Here is a 27,767-nt window from a genome sequence, read left to right as displayed (position 1 = left end):
GGCTTTCCCGTTTCCCTGCTGTGGTGCTGCGTCAGTGGGGGAGGGCACAACCGTTCCCGCCTTTCCTTGCCACTCCCTGCGATGTGGGCAGTCTCTGACGAGATGCTGGGGGGAGTTGCAGAGAAAGCAATTCCCGCCCCTTCCCTCCTTGCGTCTTGGCGCCGCTGGGGTTTGAAAAGCCCGCGCGTGCGCGCGCTCTCAATCTGCATGGGTTCCTGGTCCTGACTGGCCCCAGGCGTGGCTTGAAAGGGTTGTTGGGGGAGTGGCTTCTCCTGCGACCGTGGGAACCAAGCCCGCTTTGCGCGCGTTGCTTGCTTGTCGCTCCACCGGGATTCCTGTCTCACCCCCACCGCCAGAGCCGCTTTGCTCAGCTGATCCATATTACTGGGCTTTGGACCTCTTGAGAGCTCATCCTTCACCTCCTCATGCAACCCCAAGTAGAACGCCGCTTGCATTGGGGGTGACTCGAGTTCCCACCCCAATCTGTGCACCAGCATGGTGAATTTCGCCCAATACGCGCGAACTGTCATATTTCCTTGGCGTAAATTATGAAGTTCCTCCTTAGTCTGGTCCATATGACTATCGGACGAATACATCGTTTTCAAACCTTCTAGAAATAGTTTGACATTCTTCATGCAAGGATTCTTTGTTGCGATTAACGGTCTTAGCCACTCCCTGGCTGCCCCGGTAAGGTGCTCCACAATAAACGCTACCCTGTGCTCATCATCAGGGAACTCAGCGTGGTGCAGCTCAAGAGCATACACAATCTCAGTCTCAAAGCCCTGATATTCCCTCGGGTCTCCATTGAACTTGCTTACTAGGGTCCCGGCTCTCCTTCCTGGCAGCACTTGGACTTGGGGTGCCCCTCCCGCCTTGTTTTTCTCTGCATCCAGCTTGTTTTGGAGGTCTACCGCCACCGCCCTTAATTCCTGCTCTCTTTCCTGTAGCGCTCTCACCTGTTCCGCAAGTTGTAGCCGGTCGTCCTGGACCTTCCTAGTCTCTTCTTTAGCTGCCTTCAATTCCCCCTGCGCCTGCAGCGACAGCTGCTGCAGTTCTTGCTGGGCTTGCTCCGCGATCTGCCGCCATTTCTCCGCCTCTGACACGCTCATCCCGGCAACTCCAAAGTAGCCCAAAAAGGATTAGGAGGTTGCTGTCACAGTGGCCGGAGCGGACTACTTCAGAGTAACGACGCTACGCAGCTCTGCATTTTATTCTTTTATTGGTGCTGCGTATTTACAGTGCTAAAGTCATTGCTATTTACACGGAGTGATGTGATCAGTCGGTTTCAGAACCTCCTAATGGCTTTTGGCGCGTCTTTCTCCAACACAAAAGCTTTGGCAGACCCATCCTCTTTCCCCTCCTCTTTCTGCGTAGTTCTGGCGTTGGGGGGATGGGTCTCCCTCCCTTATTCGCCCCTTCCTGTCCCGCCTGGGACCCTGGCTCCTCTACCTTGCCTGAGCCTCGGACCCGACTTCCTGCTTCCCTACTGGAATCGGAACTCTCTCTGCTTTCCCCTGTGCTCGGTGATTGGCTTGAACTCAGGAGGGGAGGGACTTCGCGATATCCCCTGTCCCTCACATATTTGTATGTTCTAAATGCCCTATGTTGGCTTTCCACTGTGAAGTGGTATTTAGGGTAGCTTAATAAAAAAAATCAAAAGCAATAAAATAAAATAAATAGAAACATTAGCAGGAGATAACATCAGTTAAAAACATCTTACAACTTCCCCTACCACCATCATACAGCAAGCGTTCAACAGGGTTGGGATTCCATTATGAGAGGTGTCCCATCACCCTTTGAGCAGAGAAAATCCAGTAGCCCTGTGACTAACCCGAAACTATAAAACCTACAACAGCTGCATGAAAATATATGGTACAAAAGAAACACTCAGTAGCCACCCAAGATGCAGGTGAACGGAACAGATACTGCCTAGCACCTCAAGGAGGGATCTAGAACCTGTGGTCCTCCAGAAGTTGTTGGACTGTTGCAGCTCCCATCACTCCTGACCTTTGCCCATCCTGACTGCGGCTTATGAGAGTTGAATCTAACAGCATTTGGAGGGCTACGTTTCCTGCCCCCCTGGCAGGTGTCAGGGAGATATCCCTAAGAATGGAGTTCCACAATCCAGAAGCCATCACAGAAAATGGTCTCTCTCAGATAACCACCTGCCAATCCTTGGAAAGCAGAGAGACACCTGGAAAGGGGCCACAGGTGATGATAGCAACTGCTAAGCAGGTTCAGAGGGGATAAGACAGTCTTTTAGCTATTTAGTAAACTTATGGATTTCATTCCTTCACATTCTTATTGGATTTTTTTTCATGGTTCTGTGCATAGTACTGCACAGTAAACAAACTGCCCTGTTCCGAATTTAAAAAATGGATAGCATAATGCTGGTGGTCAACAAAAGAGGTTTAAAGACTCTCTCAATGCAAATCTAAAAACAATGTAGTATAAACACCAACAACTGGGAAACACTGGCCTGCGAGCGCCCCAGTTGGAGAACAGCCTTTACCAAAGGGGTCGTGGGCTTTGAAGACACTCGAACTCAGGACGAAAGGGAGAAACGTGTTAAGAGGAAGGCACGCTTGGCAAACCCTCACCGTGATCAACTCCCGCTCAGAAACCTATGTCCCCACTGTGGAAGGACGTGTGGATCCAGAATTGGCCTCCACAGTCACTTACAGATTCACTGTTAAAACCACGTTTCTGGAAGACAATCTTACTTGGCTACGAGTGATCGCCAAATAAGAAAGAAGACTGTAAACAACTTTTTCTGGCACAGTAATTGTAAAATCACCAGTTTCCATGGCATAAAACTCTTTTTTTTGGGGGGGGGGGAAATGTACAAACTAACTGCTTCATCCATCCCCATGTCAGATATTTGATTGAAAATAAGTCTGTAAAGAGGAAAAGTCATTTCTCTGCGTGTGAAACATTTCCAAGGTTGGACTAGTCAGAAGAAGGTCCTTTAAAAATAATCTTAATGTATTTAACCCTGCAGAAACTCACTACTTCAAAGGCAGGTTAAACACACTTCCCATCCGTTGATGTGTCTCCTCACAGCCCCCTTATTAACTTTCTTGTTTTCAGAGCCTTGCAGAATGAACTTTGAAACATCTTCAACATCCATTTAGAAAGAAAAAATCCTCTAAGAGAACCTGAATATATAAGAAATGCATTTAAGTGCACCTGGGGTCAAAATGTGTAGCTGGCAAAGGAAGGTAATCACAACCTACCAGTAGGTTTTACAATCACATATCCTCCTGACCGTTCTCGATGTGCCTGTGGCTTGCTGGGAATGGACTTGGTTGTAACCTAAAAAGATCCATTTAAATCTTAGTCGCGTAGGCCGTTTAAAAATGATGGCACTAGCAAGCAGACTTCTTGCACAGCTCTGCATTTGTACATATTTTATTATCATAATATTGATTTCATTTTCTCTGGGGATATTTATGGGGTAAATATAAAAGCAGAAAATGAAGGCTTCATACTGCCAGAAAGAAAAAAAAAGGAGAAAGCATCAATACACCTGGCAGCTGGCTATATAAAAAGTTTTTCTGGGTTCTTGAAGTGATTTTCTTTAACTGAAGTTGACTATGCAGCTATTAAGATAGGTTTTTTTTTTTTGCCAAACATGTATCAGAAAGCAGCTTCCTAGTTTCAAAGCCACACTTTTAATACTGGGCCATGTGGTGGAAGCTGGTGGGAAGGAGAACTCCTCGAATTATTTAAAGTGCAACTTACCAGGCAAGTTAAAGTGCTAAAAAGAGGAAAGATTAAGTATTAAGATTTAAGACTACATTTTCAGTCACAATAGACAGCGAATTTGCACATGCAAATATTATGGCTGGGTTTCCCAAACTTGGGTCTCCAGCTGGGAAGACCAGCTCCCATCACCCCTGGCTAGCAGGACCAGTGGTCGGGGATCATGGGAATTGTCCAAAAACTGCTGAAGACCCATGTTTGGGAAACTCTGCAGTATGGGGTAGTTCTTAGGGGTTGTAGTTGGAACTGGACCAAAGAAACCAACTTATAATACTCACTGGGCAGCTCACTATTACTCAGCCCAAACTATATCTCACACAAGATTTGTAAGATTCCCCTAAGATAGCTTCCTAATTGTTTCTCTGAGGTGTTTGGAGGAGGTGTGGGATACCAATGACATAACCAGGGGATGTTATTTTCCAACTGGAGCTCATCGGAGCTCAGCTCCAGCACCCCTCAGGTGGGCACTGTTGCCATTCTAAGAGAACAAGGGAGAAGTTCATGGTGAGTTCTGACACCTCTTTTCCTAGAAAAAATAGCCCTGGGCATAACAGATACTCATCTCAACTGAGCAGACCTTCTTCTAAATCCCTGCTCGGTACTGAAGTTCATCATTTGGTGACTGCCAGGCAAGTCAACCTCACTCAATCTAGTCTACTTCACAGACTTGTGATGAGAATAAAATAGAACAATCACTACGCAGAAAATATGTTATTGGGGCAGGAGGAGGTTTGTCAATGGCATGGGTAACTAACTAATAATAAATAAACCCTTTCCAAGGAAGGAAAAAAGCAAATTCAGGCACTTGTTCCTAGTTAAAGAGTTCTTAGTATGATCAGCTAAAATGGAAACAGTTCAAGGAAAGGAGGAGCCAAACGTTACTGATTCAGAGGTCACCCAGTCATATCTCTCCCTTTACTATAGCTATAACCTTATGGAAAAATTAGTAATTTAAATACAATAGTGTCTATGAGATCATGCCATATTTTAAAAATTATTTTCAAATATGTTCCCCATGCACAATCAGTGTACAGTGGTGCCTCGCTAGACGAATTTAATTTGTTCCACAGGTCTTTTCTTATAACGAAAAATTCGCCTAGCGAATCCCATAGGAATGCATTGAATTTTTTTGATTTTTTTTTTTTGCCCATAGGAACACATTAATTGAATTTCAATGCATTCCTATGGGAAACCGCGATTCGCTAGACGAATTTTTCATAAAACGAATTCATCTAGCGAGGCAACCTCCACTCGAAAAATCCTTTCGTTAAGCGGAAATTTCGTTAAGCAGGGCATTCGTTAAGCGAGGCACCACTGTATAGGTTGTGGTTCTGAAGTCTATATTATCCACTACCTCTGTGGCCAGTCCCCATACAGTGGTACCTCTGGTTACAAACATAATTCATTCTGGAGGTCCATTCTTAAGCTGAAACCGTTCTTATCCTGAGGCGCGCTTTCGCTAATGGGGCCTCCAGCTGCGTGTGGATCAGAGACATGTGATTTCTGTTCACATCCTGGGGCAAAGTTCGCAACCAGGAGCAGCTACTTCCGGGTTAGCAGAGTTCGTAACCAGAAGCGTTCGTAACCAGAAGCGTTCGTAACCAGAAGCGTTCGTAACCAGAAGCGTTCGTAACCAGAGGTACTACTGTACTGAGAAGCTATATTCAGTGGGCTGCAGAAGGAGAGGAGAGGCAGCGAAAGATCAGTTCTGCAAGCTGCCTTCTATTACTATTTGGATTTTGGACAATTGCCTGAAATTGGGCTGAAAAAGCTGTAGTTGATATCCAAATAAGAAACCCATCATCATTTAGTATTTCATATCCAGACCAGAATTTGGGATATCTGGATAGAGATGTTTCCATTTGTTGTTTCATTACAGTGATGTGCACTAACAGATTTACAATATATGCCACTCTAAATATTCCTGGTTAGTCAAATAGACCATGGGGCATAGTTAATACACTCTGGGCATATGCAAAGGATGGACTTCAGAGGATCTGCTGCATATAGTGCTCTGATTCACACAAGAGTTCATGAAAAAATCTCTGTGTGATAAGAAGGTTCTGGATGATTGTCACAGTTTCCAACACACACAGCAGCAGCAGCACTGCCTGCCTGCCTGCCTGCCTGCCTGCCATCCACCATAACTCTCAGCAATGCCTGGCTTCTTCTTTGTCTCAGAACAGAAGAGAGGAACAAGGAAGACAAGACTCTCTGCACACTCCTTGTTCCTCTCTCCTGCTTCAGGTCAAAGAATGAACTAGGCATTGCCAGAGGATGGTCCAAAGGGAGATTGACAATGCTGAGGGAGGGTTGGAAGAGGTCTCTCCACAAGTGAAAGTAGCAGCTATTAGTCTTGTTCACAGACTCCACAGAGTGAGAAGGCTCCATGGGATCTGTTGCAGTGTGGGTTCCTATAGGAAGACAGGAGTGCCTGGCGTGCTCTGGTCCATGGGGTCAGGAAGAGTTGGACACGACTAAACAACAACAACAACAACAACAACAACAACGGGTTCCTATAGCTACTCCCACGACTTCTTTGACCTTCAGAAATACAGTCATCTGCCTCCTCTTCCCTGACAAACCATGCTACTGCCCTTCTGACCAAGCTGTTGAGATTTGCAGCATCACACTTGTTGGCCCCAGTTCGACCTGAGAAGCTTGCCTTCCCAAATTGGGCAGGTGAAGCATCCAAGGCAATGGAAGCCGACAGCAGAAAATCATTGTCTTCTCCAGTTAATTCATTATGGAACTGGGGTCCCCCCTCATCCCACTCCACACCTGGAGACCGTATTTTGTTGCCAGTCTACCTGACATGCACCAGAAGAATCTGCATGGCCTGTGAATTCTTCAATATCTGATTTGACTTTAAAAGTAAAGTTACTGTGACTTAAGTACAGCACTTACATAGGCAGCTACCGAAGCTGAAACTGACCTTGGCAGCGTGGAACAGGGCAATCTTTCCATGAGAATAAGCACTTCTTGAACAATTTCTTCAATCTACAAGGCGCAAACAGACTCTTTGTCAACATCAAGCATGCATGTTTCTCTTCCAATTACTTTTTGTTTCTTGAACAGAGCATTGGTGGAGAACAATGTAGATGAAATTCTCCTCCCCCATTTCTGCCTGCTCCCCTATATCTCCTCTACAATATCTGAGTTCAGCCAGGCAGCAAAGCATCTCATTCCAGGACTGCATCTTTGTCAAATTCCTGCTCCAGCTTTAGTGCCAAAGGGAAACCATGAGCCTCTATTGACCTTCAGAACCAATAACGTAATCCTTTGGCATTCAAAGTGGTTGATCAAAGCCTGAAATTGGATAAAGGTCCTTCCTGAATCTGTACTGGACAACAACAGCATTTGCAATGCCCAGTATAGCTGCATGAGGCTCACAGGCCTGCAAGTATGAAAGACATAAGAAGAATCCTGCGGGATCAAATGGAAAGTCCATGTAGACTCACATTTTGTTTCCAGTAGTGGCTAACCAATTACATTTGAGAGGTCTGTATGCAGGGCGTAAAAGGTTACCTACTCTTTTGTTTGTCTCTAGTATTTTATACTTGCAAGGATACGGCTCTAAACATGGAGTTGCAGAGCTAGAACCTAACTGACAGACCTAACCTCTATCAATCTGCAGCATGCATTATAAAACTTTTTGTTTTGAGTAAAAAGCTTCCTTTTTGTCAGTCTTATATGTGCTTGTTTTTCATCGCCCTTTCTGGTGTTATTGTGGCCTTCAGGGTAAAACCCTTAAAGGGTATAGTTATATTAGCAGCTTAAAATACCCTGAGGTCATTTTCCCCAGCAGCATTTCAAGTCGAATTTGCACTTTCTGTACACTCTCTCTCTCTCTCTCTCTCTCTCTCTCTCTCTGTGTGTGTGTCTTCATCAGCTAAGCATTATTTGATTTGTTTCCCGGTGTCTTTAACCAGCCTTGAAATCATATTCAAGGGAACTGTTGTCTGTGCATGTGCAATGGCTGTTTGAACTGCACACACCTCCACTTAACCACAGCTTAAATTCAGTCTACTATATTTTGCAGCAATTTGTGGGTTTTTTTAAAATCCTCACGAAAATTCATCGGCACTTTAGTGTGAATTTTGCAAGCATTGTCCCCTAGCATCATGCATTTTTGTGTGCTCTTTTCACGGATATTGTATATTCATTTTTATGCACATACCCATATGCATTTTTGTAAACATTGGTTGGAGAATCACATCTCAACATGCAAATTTCCAAGGAGCAGCTGTATTTCACTTTGCATGTTGTTTCAAAATGTGCAAATTTGATAGGTTTGGCTTTAAATATATACAGGATTGAATTTCTCCGCTATCCCTAGTGATGGAGTTGAGAGTGCTCAGTGTGCAGCAGAAAGGGCTCCTCCAGGTGACCTATTTATTGAGCACAAAGTTTACATGGAGGTTAGATATCAATCTTTATCAAGCCTTTATCAACCTTGTGTTTTGATATTTATTTATTCATTTATTTATGCAGGGCAATTACCGTATATGCCAATGAGCGACCATTCGTCCTGATTTCATGCATCCCACATTTTTCAATGCATTCCCCTATCACATTCCAAAACCTACAAAGTCAGGTACTTAAAAAAAAAATCGGTATACGTCCTTGGGCAACAAAGCCCTTTAACTGTGCAAACTTAAATTTCTGCCATGCAGCTGAATCCCAGCTGCAAAATGCCGACTTTGGAGACACCGACAGTGATAGAGAAGGAAAGGAGAGGAAAGGAGTAGGGGAGGAAGGACACTCACTGTACAGGGAATTAGGGTCTCTTTAGGATGCAAAAAAAAAATCTTAAGTGCTATGACAAAAGACATAATCTGTTAACCTTTAAAGCATGGGTCAGCAAACATTTTCAGCAGGGCCTGAACTATATTTTTCTGGGGGGGATGAACGAATTCCTATGCCCCACAAAAAACCCAGAGATGCATATATATATATATATATATATATATATATATATATATATATATATATATATATGTAAACTAGGCATGTGGGTTATTATCCACTTATTATCCACTTTTCTCCGAAACCGCTTGACCGATTGTGTTCAAATTCGGACACAACATCCCAAGTGAATGTCCAAAGTAAAGTTCGCTAAGACAGATGTCAGACCTGTGCCAGGTAAAAAAAACCCAAAACCCATGTTTCAAAACACACCACTCAGACAAAAATGCATGCTGGGAAAAGAACCAGGTTGCAAACCAGCGCCCTCTAGCTACACTGGTACTGGACCTATAAAACATTCCCTCTCAACAGCACCTAGGCTCCCGTTTACATACTAGGCCGAAGCCTTTACAGACTAGGCCGACTGGAGGTACTGATTCACCTGGGTTGGGGTTGGGGGGAGGAGGGAACGGGATAGGTCAGGACACAGTGGGGCCACTCACAGGGATGAGCCGGGGAGTGGGGGGGAGGAGGGGGTGGGATATGTCATGGATCGGCACAGGGTGGAGGGAATCACATGGATAAGCCACAGCAACACGTGGCATGGTCAGCTAGTTTTAAATAAAACACACACATTCTACTCATGTAAAAACACCAGGCAGGCAGCACAAATAACCCATGCCGATTCCCGGACTGTCCACGGGCCGGATTTAGAAGGCGATTGGCCCGGATCCAGCCCCCGGGCCTTAGTTTGCTTACCCATGCTTTAAACTAAAGACAAATCCTGTTATGGGGTGTTTAAAGTTTTAAAATGTTGCCAGCCAGAAAAAGTTTGTCCTAAATTTCTGAGAATGGCTTCTGTAAAGGCATCTTTATTCTGCTGCCCAGGCAGTGTGGGGAGAGAGAAATTAACATATTTGGGGCTTTTCTGCCAGGAGCCTCAGGCCATTCAAATGTCATGATTAGTTACGGTGGGAGGAGAAGGAGTGACAATTTAGATCAGGGGTGTCAAACTCAAATTCATCTGGGGCCGCATCAGCAGTTTGGTCACCCTCAAAGGGCCGGTTGTGTCTGTAGGACTATGTGTCTACTCTTTATTATCATAAATTATTGTCACTGCATTCAATTATTACTGTTTTTGTAATAATGTAAGCTCATTCCCGCCCCCACGCGGATCACATTCCTGCGTCATGGCGCATGTGTGTGAGGGGATGTAAACGAGGGAAATTTGAACAAAAGGTGGGGATCGACGGCTTCCGGGGGGGGGGCTCAACTAAACCTTCGGCAGGAAGGAGAAAGCCACTGCTGGGATTAAAAACCTGCAGATGGAAAGAGGGCTTCCCTCTCCCGCCCTGCGCACACCCAAACCCCGCTAAGCAGGATGCCACACGCTGCAACCCACCCCATGCTTTGGAGAGGGGCAGGAACATGCGGTGCAGCGCCAACTCCCTGCTTTGCTTTTTCATCCTCCCTCCTCAGCGCCAGAGTCCCTTCCCCTCGCGCTGAGGGAGGGCAGCGGATTTCCCGAGGAGGAAGGCGGCGGCAGCCCCAGCGGACGTGCATCTTCGCCTCAGAGCTGCTCTTCCCCCCACCCGCGCTGTTGTCGTCTTCGCCGCCGCCTCTCCCTACCGGGACTGCAGGCAGAGGAGGCTTGAAAACCTCCCCCCCCAAAAACCCTCCCACCTACTCAAACCGCGAGGCGACTCCATCTGGAGCCCTACATCACGAGGGTCTGAGAGGAGGCGGCGGAAGAGCAGGAACCCATGCCGTCGTCACCGCCTCCCTCCCGGCCGCCCCCGGGGAGCAGCTCCGCCGGAACTGAGAAGCCAAAGGGCGGCTCGGGGGTGGGGGGCAGAGCAAAAGCCAGGCACCCTCCTGAGTGTCTATGAGGAGAAAACGGGGAAAGAGGGAAGAGAAACCCGGCTCCATCAAGAGAGCGACTGTTGCGCTTCGCCTACTTCCCCCTCAGGCTCACTCCGTGTCCCTTTCGCCCGCTCGCTCACCCACCTCCCGGATGCAGCCGAGGAGAGGAAGGGAAGCGGCGGGCGGCGGCTCCCCAGTGCCGCCTCACTCGCTCTCGGAGACAACAGCAAAGCCCGCCAAAAAAAAATCCAGCGCTGCTCCGTCCCGGCACCAACTTTGCCGGCGGCGCCTGTAGGGCTTTCCTACCTCCTCGGCGGGCTTCCTCCTCCTCCTCTTGCATCTCATTTCCCCGTCTGGCCGCTGTGCCACCGCCTCCCTCAGCCTCATTCGAAATTGAAATTTTATTGTCGGCGGCGGGCTACGCGGGCCACATGACGAGGTCTGGCGGGCCGGATTAGGCCCCCGGGCCTTGTGTTTGACACCCGTGATTTAGATGATCTTATCTTGGCTTCACACTTCCAGAAGGAGTCGGAAGCTCCTTTGTTTGCAAAAAAGTAGATTTATCACAAGAGGAGACAGCTCTCGGTGGATTTTGCAATGCAGCTTGTTTAAATGTACCTTACCTGAGTGACCATCATGGAGGCTCTCTCCTTGCCTCTCCAGGGCAAAACAGAACTTCCTTTCTCAGGTGTGAGCTAAGATTCCATTATTATAGAAACAAGTAGAATGGAGGGAAACTTTGTAACAGAGAGATAGATGGAATCTCTGTTTTCCATTTATTTCAGAGGAACCACGGCTTATTCTCTCATCCATGCATATTGGCATATTTGGAATAGGACTATATATAATTGCCTTCTCCTTGGTACAAGGGACCTGGTTTGGTACATTCAAGCATTGGCCCACTTCTGATCATTGTCATGAATGCATAGAGACCCTGAAGGCTCATGGTTTGGCCAGGATCACCAAATTGGAGGTGCCATTTGTATGTATTGGAACCTCTGCACAATTCTCCTTTGTGCCCTCCCCGATTCTCATTCTGGTGTTGGCTTGAAGAAGCCCCCATAGTTGTGATAAAGTTTCTACAAGGCCTGCAATGTTGGCATGCAGAAGGTAATGTGTGCATAAGCAGTTTCCCCAGCTATGTGATCTCATTGGTGAGAATTCAGGGCAAAGTGAGAAAATAGGAAAACCAACATAGTTTGGGATCTATATTCTAAAAGGATCCTCCCCTCCCCCTGCCCCGACATGTTGCTGTTAGGCTGCATTGCAAGCAACTCTGATCCTTGATACCATTTTAAGATTGAAAGCACTTTAGTTAGACTCTATTTGTGCAGTGCTGGGTCTCTTCAATCATCTTTCACAGCTGCCTGAAATGGACAGCACAACTACTGCATCATGACTTGGACATTATCTTATGAACAGCTTTAAAAACTTGCCGCTCTCTGCCAAAGGGCAAAACTGAAAACTGAAAAATAAAAAATCGTTTTGCTCGATGCAATGTCACAGTATTTGCCATGTGTAAAAAACCATTTTTACCTGTTAGAACATCTGCTTGCAAGTGTGGAAGAAAATATTGTGGCTCACATTGCAGAAGGCAACAGAGGTTAAAGGGAGAAACATTTATTTCCATCTGAGTTCTTAATAATGTGAGAAATATTACCTGAGCTGCCAGCTCCTGCTGGTAATGAGTTCTCACGGTACTTCTTAGGGGAATGCAAAGAAAATTCTCCCTAAAGTTTCATTCACGAAGTCTGTTTTTCCTTCCTTCTGATACTAGTTCTGACTCACAGGTGTCCTTTCCTGATATGACTCCAGGTTCAGGGGCAACCATGAGCCAGTTAACTTTTGTTGATTGTCACTGATCAATTGTAGCACCAAGCAACAACCTTCATTTTTGAATGAGGCACCACAGATTAGTCACCACAAACTGAACTTTCGTATCAACCTCATGGCACCTTGTCTGCAACATATTTCAAATGAGAATTCCTACTTCCATCTGAGTGTAATTTCCACAGATGACATTATGCTGATGACCCACACTGTAATTCTACATAGAGTTGAACAACAAATGCTCACAAATGCAGAAAAGGCTTTCACCTGATTATCCACATCACCTTTCCTACCAACAAAAGTGCTTTAGAAAATGGCCAAAGGAGAACACAAGGATACTAGGTTGCTGGGTTGGATGCAAAATTTGACTATGCTTGCTCCATCATTTCGCTATTTCCGCTTCCCTCCAGGATCAAATACCCACTACTTTGCCAGCGTAACTTTGTTTGGAAAGTTACGCCTCTTCTTCCACCTATTTAAATTATTTCTGAATATCTGGTGATGGTGTCACGTGCTTTCATTACATCTTCTGGATCAGACCAGTGCCCATCGATTTCAGCATCCTGTTCTCACAGTGGCCACATTGCACTCACTCCCTGACTGTTTCTGGGCCCAGTTCAAAGTCCTGGTTAGGACTTCTCAAGCTCTGCATGGTTTTGGAAGAATAGGTAAAGGGATCCCTGACCATGAGGTCCAGTCGTGACTGACTCTGGGGTTGCGTGCTCATCTCACATTATTGGCCGAGGGAGCCGGCGTACAGCTTCCAGGTCATGTGGCCAGCATGACAAAGCCACTTCTGGCGAACCAGAGCAGCACACGGAAACGCTGTTTACCTTCCCGCTGTAGCGGTTCCTATTTATCTACTTGCATTTTGACGTGCTTTCGAACTGCTAGGTTGGCAGGAGCTGGGACCAAGCAATGGGAGCTCACCCTGTCACGGGGATTCGAACCACCGACCTTCTGATCGGCAAGCCCTAGGCTCTGTGGTTTAACCCACAGCGCCACCCGCGTCCCGCGTTTGGAAGAATAGAAAGGTTTTAATAAAATAAACGTCCTTGTTTCCCCATGCTTAGGCTTTAAAGGCAGCTGGAAAGAAATATCATTGGTGCTACCCATAAAAGTGGTGACTGCAATAACAGCCAACTCCTATGTCACCTCCTTACGCATAGTCTTGTTCGTAGGGGCATTGGGAGGCTGATGAAGGGACTGGGATCCACTCAGTGGCTAAATTAGTTGTCAAACACGAACGCCCAGCTTTCATTAGGGATGCAGCTTTTCAGTAAGCTACCACTAACCAGCACTCAAAGGTGGTCTGCAGTAAAGAGAAGCTGAAATCAATCCTAGTCTCGTGAAGGAAGAGGGGCATTTGCCATACACTTGCACAGTTTAAAAGCCAACAGAAGACGTCTGTTCTGGGAACTGCCAGAGCTGATATGGTCCTGAGAATGGGGTCTGCGCTCCAAAAAATAAAATAAAATAAAATCCCTGTTGAAAAATCCCCCCAACCCTTTTTCCCTCTGGCACTTTCGGAAAAAAATATTTAGCCTCGCTTGCCACTTAATCTTTATTGTCGCTTCAAGATTTATTCTTAAAAGAGGATCTTCTCTCTCTCTCTCTTCCTCTGTCACCTCATAAGACCCATTGACAAATGAGATAGCACTTACATAATGGGAAAGACGTCATGCTGGTTAGCAAAAGCAAATAGAGTCGCCTTCCATGGCAGGTTATCGCTATCATTTAAAGCATTTAAACTTAGACTTTACAGTGTGCTAAAAGGGTAACTGGGGTTTGTAGTGCCGTTTAATTTGATTCTGCGACAATCACACAACTGGAGTTTAACATACCGCACTCTTGTAGAACAGAAGCATTTTCATTAAGGCCTGTGAGCAGGAGCGGCAAACGAACTGTTTCAGCAGGGGCACCGCTAGGTAGCCTAGTTTCAGCCCTGCTGTCAATCAGAAAGTTCTTTTTTATCTCCATTCCTCAGCCCTTCAAGGTTCCAGCAATTGAATTCAAAGAATTCTGAACACACACATGTGCTCAGTAATAATAATAAAAAAACTTCTGTGTATTTGCAAACTGGCAGAGGGAGGTGGCTTCCCCAGGCAGCAATTCTACCTATCATGAAAGGACAGCATATTGTTTGTTCTTTTAATTTCTTCTCATTGTATTTTTTTACTCCCAAGGAGTGGGATTTTGTGCCTCAGGTGCCAAAATAGGTTGACCGGCCTTGGGCACCTTTACTTACGGGGGGGGGGAGTGATTTGCTGCCACAGGAACATATTGCCCATGCCTGGGGCAGGGAGGACCAAAAGAATGGATGCGGGAGATTGGTATTGGGTTGAATTATGCCACAACTTTATTGCTAGGAGGGTGGGGAGTCATTTGCTGCTGTATCTGAGCCCTGCTTCAGGAGTTGGGCTAGAAATTTATAGACCCCTTGATTAAAAAAAACCCTCCTATGTGCATCCCTAAAGGAGTTACATAAAATACTATGAAATATTTGTATTAAAATACAGACTTTAAGAACAAGTGGGAGGAATCAAAACTGGATAAAATCAACAGAGTTTCAGAAGATACAGTATATATATAATACAATTACAGTGGTGCCTCACTTTACGAATGCCTCGCACAATGAAAAACTCGCTAGACGAAAGAGTTTTACATTGCGCGAGGCATTCGTAAGACGACAAAATTTTCTTACAAAGCGCGGCCATAGAAAGCGGCAAAGGAAGATCAGCTGTCAGCGCAGGAAGCTGACAGCTAATCTTCTTTTGCCAGGGGGTGGAGCCAAAACGCGTAGGTGTGGCGGCTGCCCCTGCCTGTCTTCCCCTTGTCTCGCTGCTGATTCAGCTCTGTCCCCCACCGCCGCCTCTCGCCGCGCTCCGTGTTGGGGGAGGCAGGCAAGGCGGTGGCTGGGAGAAGAGAGCTTCTCCCCCCGCCGCCTTGCACACAGCCGGCATCGGACGGGGCTTTGGAGACCTTCTCCGAAGCCCCGTCGCATGCCGCTGCCAGTCCCCCAGAGCCTATAGGAACGCATTGATTAAGTTTCAATGCATTCCTATGGGAAACTGGGACTCGCTAGACGAAAAATTCGTTACACGAATTGACCCGTGGAACGAATTAATTTCGTCTAGCGAGGCACCACTGTATGTGTCTGGGTATGCTTGCCTAAACAAAAAAAAATGTTTTTTTTAAAAATACAGTGGTACCCCGCAAGATGAAATTAATTCGTTCCACGAGTCGTGTTGTATTGCGAAAATGTCCTCTTGAGAGGCACCACTGTATTTCCACTGTATATCCACTAGGTGGCGCTGTGGCTTTAGGGAAAAAATCGTCTTGCGAAGCACGGCCATAGAAAAATTCGTCTTGCGAGTCACCATAAAAAACACAAGACGCTTTTGTCTTGAGAGTTTTTCGTTGCGTGAGGCATTTGTCTTGCGAGGTACCACTGTAGTACAATGAAAGCACCTGCCTGATATGAATAGGCAAAGCATTCCAGAGCATAGGTGTTGCCATAATAAAGATTCCTGTCACATCTGGAATGTGCATTGCATAGGAACATGTATTTGTTTCTTAATGGCTTGTTTCCCCCAGTTCCCTTGGAACAGGCAACTCTCATGCCATTTCATTAGCTGCCTTTGAAAGACCTATGTGGTATCTCAGGTGTGGTTTACCATGCAGCATGGGGGGTGGGGGTCAGAGGCTTCTGTCTGAAAAACACTTCCATGGGACTGAGACTCAAAAGCAACCAAAGTCTGAGGCTCTGTGCCAACAGTAACACACAATTGATGTGGAAAGGAAAGGAAAGGAAAGGAAAGGAAAGCTTTCTATGCGACATCCAGTTCTAGCAACTGTTGCAACTACACAAGCCATGCACACAAGGAAAAAATGGTGCAAAAAGCCTCTGTGAGATTTGCCTGTCTTGGTACTACAGTGGTACAGTACCTTTGTAGCAGGGGCCCAAAGGGCCCCAATTAAGGTGATAATGTAAGTCCCTATAAGTCCTGGAATATGCTTACATTAGTGAATTATGGTAACCTGTTGCTTTAAAGAAACTGATGATTCAGCAAGAAGCCGTCTCTACTGGGATAGAAGGTCAGTCACAAAGAAGCAATTCATAAACTAGAACATAAATTGTTACAGCCACACGTAACACATGCAAACTAACAATATGTAACAGATCACGGTAAGAATCAAAGTTTAGTTAGCAACGCTTATTGCGCATGCGTATTAGATTAGGTAATGACATACGTGTTAAATATGAAATGAGATGATGAATATTAAATATAAAATGATGTAATGATTCATGTGATTGGTTAAATTGAAATCCTTTGTCTGAAATGTTATAAATTCCTGCCCGACCTTTGGGCGGGGTTGCAGTTTTGCGAAAAGATTCGACTGTAACCTTATTGCTTTGCAATAATCAAAATGGACTCCTAACTCCTCTTGTCTCTGAGTTTTATTGGCTAACTCAGCAGATAAGCCATTTTTTGGCTTACAACACCTTGGTTTACAAACTTAATCCGTTCTGGAAGTCTGTTCTTAAACCAAAGCATTCTTAAACCAAGGCGTGCTTTCCCATAGCAGCGGGGGACTCAATTTACAAATGGAACACACTCAACAGGAAGCGGAACATGTTCTGCTTCCAAGGCAAAGTTCACAAACCAAAACACCTACTTCCGGGTTTACAGCGTTCTTAATCCAAGTTGTTCATAAACTAAGCTGTTCTTAAACCAAGGTACCACTGTATATCGGAACTGTGCCAGAACGCTAATCCATTTTCACTGGGCTGGAACAAGGAAGCTATCTGGAGGATTGTTCTGTACTGTGAGCACTGTTCCCATGCTGTGTGACAAATATTTTAAGTAGGGATTGTGAGAGAAATTCAGTTCAGTTTGCATTTAAAGGTGAACCTAGCTGGAATCTAGACACATATTAAAAATGTTGTGGAAATGTTTTTTTAAAAAATACTTATATATATAGATTTTGCCGTAGCTCACCATCGCCATCTAGTGCCACATTTTTGTAATGCACTTTGCAACACACTTAAAACGATTTCTTTGCAGCTGTATAGCCGAGTCCCTACTTTCAGAAATACATAAACTGAAACAGAGTCATCCTTCAAAAGTTGCACTTCTCCAAATAACGTGCACAAAACAGCCAGTTACCTGGTCAGAAGGTGGGCGGTGGTTGCGGCCGAGACTGGAAATCCCTCACATCCCCGGAAGGCAAAATGACTTCGCCATGGCAGCCAGCCATCGGAACACCTCCCCAGCCGGCTGCTGTTGCAAAGTTGGAAATGGCGCTAACAGGGGCAAGCTGAGGGGTGGAGCCAGGGTGCGGATAAAGGCCGACTGTGCACAAGCAGGTCGCTGCAGTCGCATACGCTCGACTGGGTTTGGCTAAGGTGAGATGTGTGTGTCTCTAGTGGAGCTGAGAATGAGGGAGTTAAACCAGAATAAACCTGTTTTGTAGGCAGGCATTGCAAGCCTAGCCCTTATGTCTCCTGGAACTCAGGAGCTTCACCTGTGTAACAAAAGGATTCTAAAACCCTCCAATGACATTTGCTGGGAGCTGGCAGGCAACCAATCCCTGCTGTGATAGGGCCAGTGATGTGATTTGCCAGTCACAGCATAAGGCGACCTATCACAGGTGGGGAGGTGTGTTGCTTGGGCCGGCTTCAGGTGTCTATATACTGGGCTGAGTGCCCCTGTTTGCCATCCTTGTTCTCCTTGTTCCTGGTGTTACGATAAATCAATTTTAGCTGAAATCTGAGTTTCGGGTCATACCTGGACCCACCTGCACTTCAAAACCAGTGGCACCAGGAACGTTCCAGCTCAGCTTAGAGACCTGGCCTGATCCTAACCTGCTCATCCCTATGGATCTTGGTGCAGGATTGCTCACTAAATGTATTGTATCTCCTTATTTGTATAATTACTAGGGTTGATTGACATTTCCCTCATGCATTATAAGAGATACATAAACACTGTGTGTGTGTGTGTGTGTGTGTGTAAAAGTAATTTCTATGTGCGTGCTATTATGTATATGCTGTTGTTACTCTGCTAAAAAATTTTAAACTCCCATTATCCCTAGCTAACAGGACCAGTGGTCATGGATGATGGGAATTGTAGTCCAAAACATCTGGAGGGCCAAAGTTTGGGGATGTCTGCTTTAGGTGATAGTCTTCTGCAGAGGTGGTCTATCAAAGCCGTATATAAATTTATGTCTTTTAATTCAGCAATTTTTCGATCAGGGAACTCTTCCCATATTCACCCCCCCTCCCTAGGATTTGGGTAGAGGATTTGAGCACTGCAGGCCCAAATCAGTTCATTAAGAATGCTGACCAGGCTTGTTGAGGCTCATTTTCTCCCCACCCTAAAAATATGTCCTCCTTTCTTCTTCTTCAAATCTATTTTACTCCCTACGTTCTTTCAGGGAAGCTAACCCACCATTACTGCTTTGCTCATTAAGCTACCCCAATAAGCCTCCTAGGAACCCTAGAACATAGTTTGAAAGCCATTGGTTTATAATTGGCTATTAATTGCCAAGCTCTTGCTCTTGTAATCTGAACTACGGTAAGGGATTGAAACTCTCTCTTTGTCATAAGAGTGCAGATCAAGGGTTTTTGAGAGGCTTGAAACTTGACTGAGGGACAAAATGTAGGCTTAGAGCTATTTGCCCTTGATCCTTCTGTTCTGCCTGCTAATAAAAGGAGAGCCAGGCTTTACTGCGCTCACTCAAAATGTTTATTTAGTAGGTTTTGTTCCAAAAAGCACCCCAACCTGGAGACATTGAAATAAGCATATTCAAAATGAGCATCTGCTCTTCTATGACAATGCTATGATTCATTGGAATTGTTTACTAGCAGATCGACAGTTATTTTACTAGCAGCTGGTTAACTATCATATTTAACTTCTCTGTAGTATACTAGGGTGTCGTTGCGATGTTGGTCCAGCAGTGAGAGTAACTCTAGCAGGCAGATATATGGTTTGATTTTTAAAACTTATTTGAGAACTCCTACCTCCCAGTCATTCAAAGTACACATACATTCTTCAGAATGGCCAAATTAAAATATATTTATTCTGATTTATTATGTACCCCAGGTAGTATGTGCATCTGTGTGCTTTGGGTTCCCCAGTCTAAACTATGTCTAATAGATTTTCCAAATAAATAGTATGATAGCTCTGTGCTCCTGATCCACCTCGTATGTTCCCCTTTTCAAGAAAGGGATAGATATATACATAAAGCCAAATGTAAATGCAGCCTGACGGCATAGCTGGCTTCCTCAACCTCAGCCCTCCAGATGTTTTGAGACTACAATTCCCATCATCCCTGACCACTGGTGCTGCTAGCTAGGGATCATGGGAGTTGTAGGCCAAAAACATCTGGAAGGCCAAGGTTGAGGAAGCCTGACTTACAGCATAGGCCTATATCATGCACCCCCAAATTTTGGCCCTCCAGATGTTTTGGACTACAATTCCCATCATCCCTGACCAGTGGTCCTGTTAGCTAGGGATCATGGGAGTTGTAGGCCAAAAAACATCTGGAGGACCACAGTTTGGGGATGCCTGGCTTATATGCATGTTTACTCAGAAGTAAGTCCTATAGTTTTCAATGGGGCCTACTCAATGGGGCAAGCACACTCAAAGTAGACCCATTGAAATTCTTGAACACGACTAAGTTAGGTCCATTAATTTCAATGGGTCTTCTCACAGTAAAACTTAGCTGACTACCACCCATACGATTGGCGTTTTAATCTTGCGTTTTCAAGGAAATGAAGTGTCCCGTATACCATTACATAGAATCTAAGAATAATAATGCTTGGCATTTATATTGCTTTTCAGATTTTGACGAGACAGTTTTGAACATACACAATGATTACTAGGGCTCAGCCCAGCACCTGCTTTTAATGCCAGGGCTTAATTCTGAAATATATGAAGAAGAGATAGGTGGATGGGCCCCCTGAGCAAGTGTAGAGTGCACTCTCCTCACGACTGAGTAACCACAGAAACTCTAACACACTCTAGCACTCTTGGGAGACACATCCTAAACATGCAGGTAACCCATTTCCCTGGGTTCAGGAAATAAACCTTTCTGGAACATGAATACTTGGGTAAACCAGTTCAGGGGAATCACTTTCTTAGAGGAATCACTTTCCAACACAACCTCTCTCTCCCTATATGCTACTGGAAAGGAAGAGGCTGTCCAGAGCTGGTACAAAGTAGTTACTTAACCATAAATACCCACAGCAGCCAAATTTGGGTAACATATACTTATTGTTTAGTTTGGATAACATTGTGCCCTTCTTATGTGCTCTTGGGGAGCAGATTGAGACAAGACCAGAACTTTTCAGAAAATAAAGTTTCGCAGAGTGAATAAAAATATAGCAGTTAAAGGACTATGAAAGTTTTCTGGGAAAGTGGGATAGGTGTAGGAGGAGGGTGGAGAGTGGGAAATTTCAGCAGGCCTTAGGGGAAAGGGACATGAAAGATACTTCTATGCTCTGTCAGGAACACACACACAAAAAAGCAATGATTCAAGGGGTGCATGACAGACATGAGACGGGAGCTCCAAATTTAAGGAGCCAGTGAGTCTGCCATCAAAACTAACAACATGCATTCTTTGGAAACTGTGAGGAGACTGTCTGAATTCAGGCTGCTTTTTAGCTTGAGTGGAAAGAGATACAAAAGAGTCGTCCTAGAAGGTTGCTTTCCAGGCAAGCAAAGACTATACAGTAGTTCTAATTAAAAAAAAGAGAGTGGTTAGCTTTTCCTTGGTCCGTTCAACAGAATTTTCAGTCCTTCTTGTACAAGATGGTACAACAAGCCTTGGTGAGAATGGGATCAGAGACAGGTAAGGTATGTCTTCAAAGGGCCCACACAGTAGCTAAAGAGATCACTCCATTGTCCATATTTTGGTGGGTGTTTTGGTGGGGAACATGCAACTAGATTTGGGTCTTGCGATATGCAGCCAAGGCTGTGCTTAAGTCCCCTTTCTGGGCAAGATAGAATTTTTGTAGCCAAATTGCTGGAAATACTCAAAATGGTGGGTGAAACTTGCAGTCTTGGCAACACCATCAATTAGGGGGTGCAATTTCCAGGGTGGTGTTTGCATGCTTGCACCTCAGAGGAGTTATTTCTAGAAAGTGAATATAACAGGTATGTATTAATAACACTGTTAGGATCTGAGCACGCCACCTCCCTATCTACAGAAATATTATTAGAAATGGAGCTATGCAAGACCTGTTACATGTGAATCACATATTTCATACCAATGAATTATGTAGGCAGTAGCTATGGACAAGATACTTTTACAGTTTCTGACACCAGCAGATTCTAATGATTATGAAAGGTTCAGAAAGTTCAGTTGATGGCTAGATAGATTGAAATACTATTTTCAAAATATTTTAAACTCTATTTGACATTTAAAGATGCATGCTGAGTTCTCGCCTGTCTCTTATGACAGCAGGTTCCCGTATTATGTTTTCTATATTTAACGCAACATGCGGAATGCTAGAGTGTCTTGAAAAAGAGGGACGTTCATTAGAGTCCCTTATTACCGCGCATTTATCTTGCAGTTTTCACAGAACTCACTATGCCACTTAATGCTAAAATATCCATAATGCAAACAGGGGGTGATTTTTATCAGCTTATTTTAAAAGGCATTAGAATAACATGAATCCCAAATAGCCTCAAACAAAGAAAGAGCACTGTTTAAATTATCTGGCAGCCATCGGAATCAGAAAAGAAGCAAACATGTGGACATACTGATAGGGGCTTCTCACAGCCTGATCCTTTATGGATGAACCAGTTCCATTCCAGACTGATTACTCTGTCATTCAGCAGAGCCTATCTTGTCTTCTGCTGTCATGCTTGGTCTTCAACATTAACAATACAGATTAGCACAACCGCTGACTGTCACATATCTAGCTAGAGCCCCAAAGATACCACTGAGCTTGCTTTTTGATACAATTACGTCTCAAGGCGGACTTTTAAATTGTTATGTACCTCGAAGCAATGTGCATTGATGCAGACTTAGGAAGGATATTGAATTTTAACTGGTATTTGGAGGCTTAGATATCATAAACAGTGAGATTTTAATGTAAGGTCCTAAGGGCGCAGAGACAAAATACATTGTGGTAATGATAATCGGGGCTCTGTGTGTGCTGGAGATTTGTGGCACCCCATAAAAAGCACATGAATTGGCATCTTGTGCAGAATTTAGATTCCTGAGAATCTCAGCATTCATCTTAAAATAATAATAATTAAAAAAGTTAGGCCTTGTGACTGCAGAGATATATGCTTAAAAGTGTTTGGGCAAGGTTTATTGTAGTCTCTGAAGCCAGAAAGTGGATGAATAAGGTTTTTCAGCCATTGGCGGTGTGTGTTGCATAGCACCTTGCCCATTTTCATGACCTGTTAGTAAAAATTACAACCTCAATTTGAAAAAACCAGAGAATTTGTGCCAATTTTGTCAATTCACACAATTTATAAAGAAAGCAGAATTCAACTTTTCAAGATGCAGCATTTAGATTGCTTGAGAATGCATTTGTCTTAATGCCTCTGGAGTAAAACCATTATTTTTTCTAAAACAGGAACTGGTTTCTGTATTGTTATCAAATCTATCCATCATTACATTTGAGAAAATTGGTAGCAGGGGGCAAGAAACATCCATCATTTTTGAAAACTTGCTCCACGGAAGACTTGTAAAAAAAATAAGGGGAAAGCTTGCCCATCTTTAAGCACTTCCTCTTGTAATGAGGGCTCAAATTGCACTGTTGAAGACAAAGAGATAAATCACCAATAGCAGTTTCTCTGAAAGCAACAAAAATACCTTTCTGCGAATATATTTTACCCATAATAAAAAATGTGAGTGCACAATTTATATGTCGTGCACCTGGTATGATAGTTTCAGCTGATCCCGGACTGACGACAGTACTCCAGGCAATGGTGGCTTCAAGGCAAGAATGCTGCAGCACGGCTTCTGACAAGAGACCAGGCATATAATGCCTCTGTAGTTGTTGCCTGGCCAAGTTCAGGGTATTACTACTGATATATAATGCCCTAAATGGCTTGGGACCAGTTTGCTTGTGGGATCACCTTACCCCAGGCATCCCCAAACTGCAGCCCTCCAGATGTTTTGGCCTACAACTCCCATGATTCCTAGCTAACAGGACCAGTGGTTGGGGAAGATGGGAATTGTAGTCCAAAACATCTGGAGGGCCGAAGTTTGGAGATGCCTGGGGTAAAGTAACTGCCTTTTGGTTCCAAAAGGGACAGCGAAGTTAAGAGGGATTTAGGCTTGAAAAGAAGCCCAACTGCAGCAAGTGAAGTTCTTTTTTCAGTGGGAAGTCTCAGTGTGCCTCCAAAGGGGGTTAATCTTTCCTCCCCAACTGTGATACCTTCCCCAAATACCCCCATCTAGCATTTAGTCATCTTTAAAGTACCCTACTGTGTCCACCAGGAGGCTTTTTCAAAGCTTTAATGCGCTGCTGATGGAGAGAGAGATAAGGATGAGATGCTGTGGGTCAGATACAGAGACTCCAAGCGCTGCATCGGATCTGCAGTCTGGCAGTTCCCCCCCCCCTGGTTTTGTGGGACTTGCTTTCAGATAAAAGAGGGCATGCTGTAGCTTCATATCATACAGGGTAATATAGAGAGATAAATATATACTGTATACATTTTCACTTTGGTTGGAAAACTAAAGAAGAAAAATCCTGAAATAATATCTTGTCCTCATTAAAAAAAAGTATATGATTCTCATTAATAAGAAAAAATATATTAAGATTTGCTTACAGATGGGCACTTGAACTTAGCACAGTATGGTGTGCTAAAACATTAGAGGCTACAAGAATTCAAATCCCACAAGTGTTAATATCTCATTTACAAGCTAGTGTTCCCTAATTACAGCATATCTTGTCTCAAGGAATCTAACCTTCTTAATTCAAAGGAGCTCAGTGCTTCAAAGAGAGAAAGTAAAAGGAAGCCATCCAACTCGTAAAATCTAAAGCTAAGGCCCTTAAAAAATGAGACAGTACAAGACAGTTGCAGTACTACAAAGGTCAGGCTGTAACATGTGCTTTTAAACCCATTTAAAGTAGAGGATTGCCCCCCCTCCCCACGCACGCCACCCCCAAAGTGTTGCAGTGGTATAAAATTGCTGTGGAAGGAGGTTATTTATTTTATTGAAGTAAAGATGATTGGAATAGAGCTGTCTGAATGTAGTTAAGCAAAAGATTCTCCAGTCTTCAGCGAGAGATTAAAAATGGTCAGTCTCACAGTACTGAATAGCCTACTAGGTGAAACAACTCCCGTTTTAATAAAAATGAGTGCTATCACTGAAATGCGTATTTCTAGGCTCGATAATTCAAGCACCACAAGTCTGTAATACTTGCCACAAATACAAGGGGTTTGTGTTTGTGGGGGGGGGGGTTTGTTCTTTAAACTGTCAGCCCCTGTGTCAGTTGCATAGAAGAAGACTCCCCACTCAGGCATTAATATATCTAATATAATATCATAAACCTATAAAGTAGCTGTTGGAAGATGGGTAAGTCTTGATACCTGACCACTCCGATCTCAAAGGAGGTTTCTATTCAGGCCTCTGAGGTTGGGGGGGGGGGGAGAAAATTGTGAAAGTTGCCGTGATGTGGAGAAAACTGTGTCTAAACTTAAACTATTTAATGGTAGAAATAGATCATAGACAGGCGCAGCTAATTTGGGGTCTTCTCCCAGTTCAGCTTAAAGCTAATGGGAATAAACCAAATGACACAACAAAAGCACAAGTGGAGTCACAAATGAGTCACAAATGGACCTGGGATTATTGCTTCAGCTACAGGTGAGATACTTTAAAAAAATTAAACTGATTTAAGCCTTACTGTTTTTGAGTAAAAAAATGAAATAAAACATAAATATTAAAAAAGAGAAAAGAATGGAGGAATAAATCTTCACCCGCAGTGCTAGAACAAGTCAGTAACTGGGAGTGGAACAACGGCAACCACAGAATCCTACAAAGCAAGCCCCAGCCATCTCACACTTCCTCACATTAATCACATGCTAAATTACTTGTCCCTATTCACCCAAGCTTCCCTATTCACCCAAGACTAAGCCTTTCTTAGTCTGCAACACACAGTGTGTGTGTGGGGGGTGATTGCTGTGTCCTAGGACATACATGAAATTCGGCTATGGGTGAGAAGAGATGCTGTATAGAGGACAGAGCGCTCATAGTAGGAGAAGAAGTCAAGGACTGTGTGTTTAAAGGTAAAGGAGAATACTCAGCGCAGTGTTGAGTTCTCTTTGTTGGTTGGACAGCAAATTAGTGTTGTCAGAAGTTCTCAGAAGTATTAATCTGCTTAAACCAAACCATTATACTGAAAATCGCAGCCTGTCATTGGTGACAGCCCTTCATGGTCGTCTAGCTGACAAGTTTAATCAGGCCAACACTGAGATCTTGATCTCTCTGCAGTGCAGTTCTCCTCTTTTAAACCACAGAGCTGCAATGGTATGCGGGCCCAACTCCCCGTGTGCACGTGAATCGTTCATCCACATGAAGTGACTTTCTCATACAGCCAGAATCCTTTTCGCCAACCAGGTGCTGACTGGGTGGGGAAGAGCCACATGACCAGACCCAGCAAATTCCTTGTGCTATGCATGCAACCTGCAACTCCACAGAATTGTACTATACAGTGGTACCTCGAGTTACAAACACTTCAGGTTGCAAACGCTTCAGGCTACAAACTCCGCTAACCTGGAAGAGTTACCTTGAGTTGAGAACTTTGCACCAGGATGAGAATGGAAATTGTGTGCCGGCGGCACAGTGGCAGCAAGAGGCATAGCTGCCAAGTCTCCCGTTTTCCCCGGGAAAACCCCTTTTTTACTTACCTTTTCCCGGTGGTCCCCCGTATCACTTCGTCTCCCGTTTTTCTCCGTTATTTTCTCCTGCCGGCGGCCATTTTTTTCTTTCCAATTTGCCCTTCTATGGACACCAAAAATGGCCACCGCCAGCTTCAAAAGCCGCATGTACGCATGTCCGGAAGTGCATAGACGTCACTTCCGGTGTTGATGGTGGCCATTTTGGTGCCCATAGATGGGCGGAGCGTCACCGGAAGTTGCGTCGGAGCACTTCCTGACATGCGCACAAGCGATTTTCGAAGCCGGCGGCAGCCATTTTGGGTGCCCATAGAAGGGCAAAGCGACACCGGAAGTTACATCGACGCAACTTCCAGTGTCAAATGGCTGCCGGTCCCGGATTCTGCAGTCCGGAACTTGGAAGGTAAGGCAAGAGGCCCCATTAGCGAAAGCACGCCTCTAGTTAAGAACAGTTTCAGGTTAAGAACAGACCTCCAGAACGAATTAAGTTCGTGACTAGAGGTACCACTGTATGGGAAAATGGCTCTGTGACTATTCCTGCTTCTACACAAATATTAAAGGGGCAGGAGCCCTGCTTTTTTTCAAACAGAAATCCTAATACAAAGTCACGCAGTAAAGCATGCATCCCCTTTTGAAAGACCAGGTAGTGGGAAATGTGAAAGACCCTCTTCCTGAGACTGGCAAGTTGTTGCTAGATATTAATGGTGGGCAAACAGTATGTTCTCTTATCAAGCCCACACGAGATGCAGAATTGAAATGAAAGGGGTAATTGGTGTAAGCCACTGAGATACATATTGGCACCTAATAATGTCTTGAGGCATAACTGCAGTGCTTTTATAGGTTTTGAACATTGGTACTACTACGTAAAAGGTACAGGAGAAGGCACAGCATATAAGATCTCACCCAAAATACATTTTGAGCTTTAGAAGAACCAGCTCCTGAGCTTCACTGAAGTTTGAGTTTGGTAAAGTTTTGTTATTATTATTTTATTTTATAATGTATATAAAACAGAGGGAACAATGCTAGCAATAGGCAAAAATTAAAAGATGAAAAACAAAACTATAGAATAGGCATGTAGAATGAGTTAGCTGCACATGAGTTAAAATAACAAAGTCTAAGTAAAGACTATCAACTTTATCAGATCCCCTAGTATAGCTTCAGATTTCCCAGGCTTACAGCGACTGTTGCCTTGAAAACGATGGTTCTGCGGCATATGTCATAAAGGAATGCCAAATCATATAAAAAGTGTCTGGAGGTTCCTTGCTGAAATCTCAAATTATGTGTAATTTTCTCCATTACAGCTATATTCCAGAGTTAGAGGTACCAAGTGTTCAGTGTAAGATTTTGGGCTGTATTCCATTGTGTTGTAAGTACTATTTGTACTGTCAAGATCATATATAAAACCGATTCTTTTGACAATATATTTACATTGGTGTCATCAAAAATATCCAATAACATTAATTTTGGACAACAGACATTAGTTTCTTTACCATTTCTGTCAAAATTAAATCCCAAAAATCTTGCACCAACTGA

This window comes from Zootoca vivipara, chromosome 4 (assembly GCF_963506605.1).
Source record: "Zootoca vivipara chromosome 4, rZooViv1.1, whole genome shotgun sequence".
Lineage (NCBI taxonomy): Eukaryota > Metazoa > Chordata > Lepidosauria > Squamata > Lacertidae > Zootoca > Zootoca vivipara.
This window is presented reverse-complemented; position numbering follows the sequence as displayed.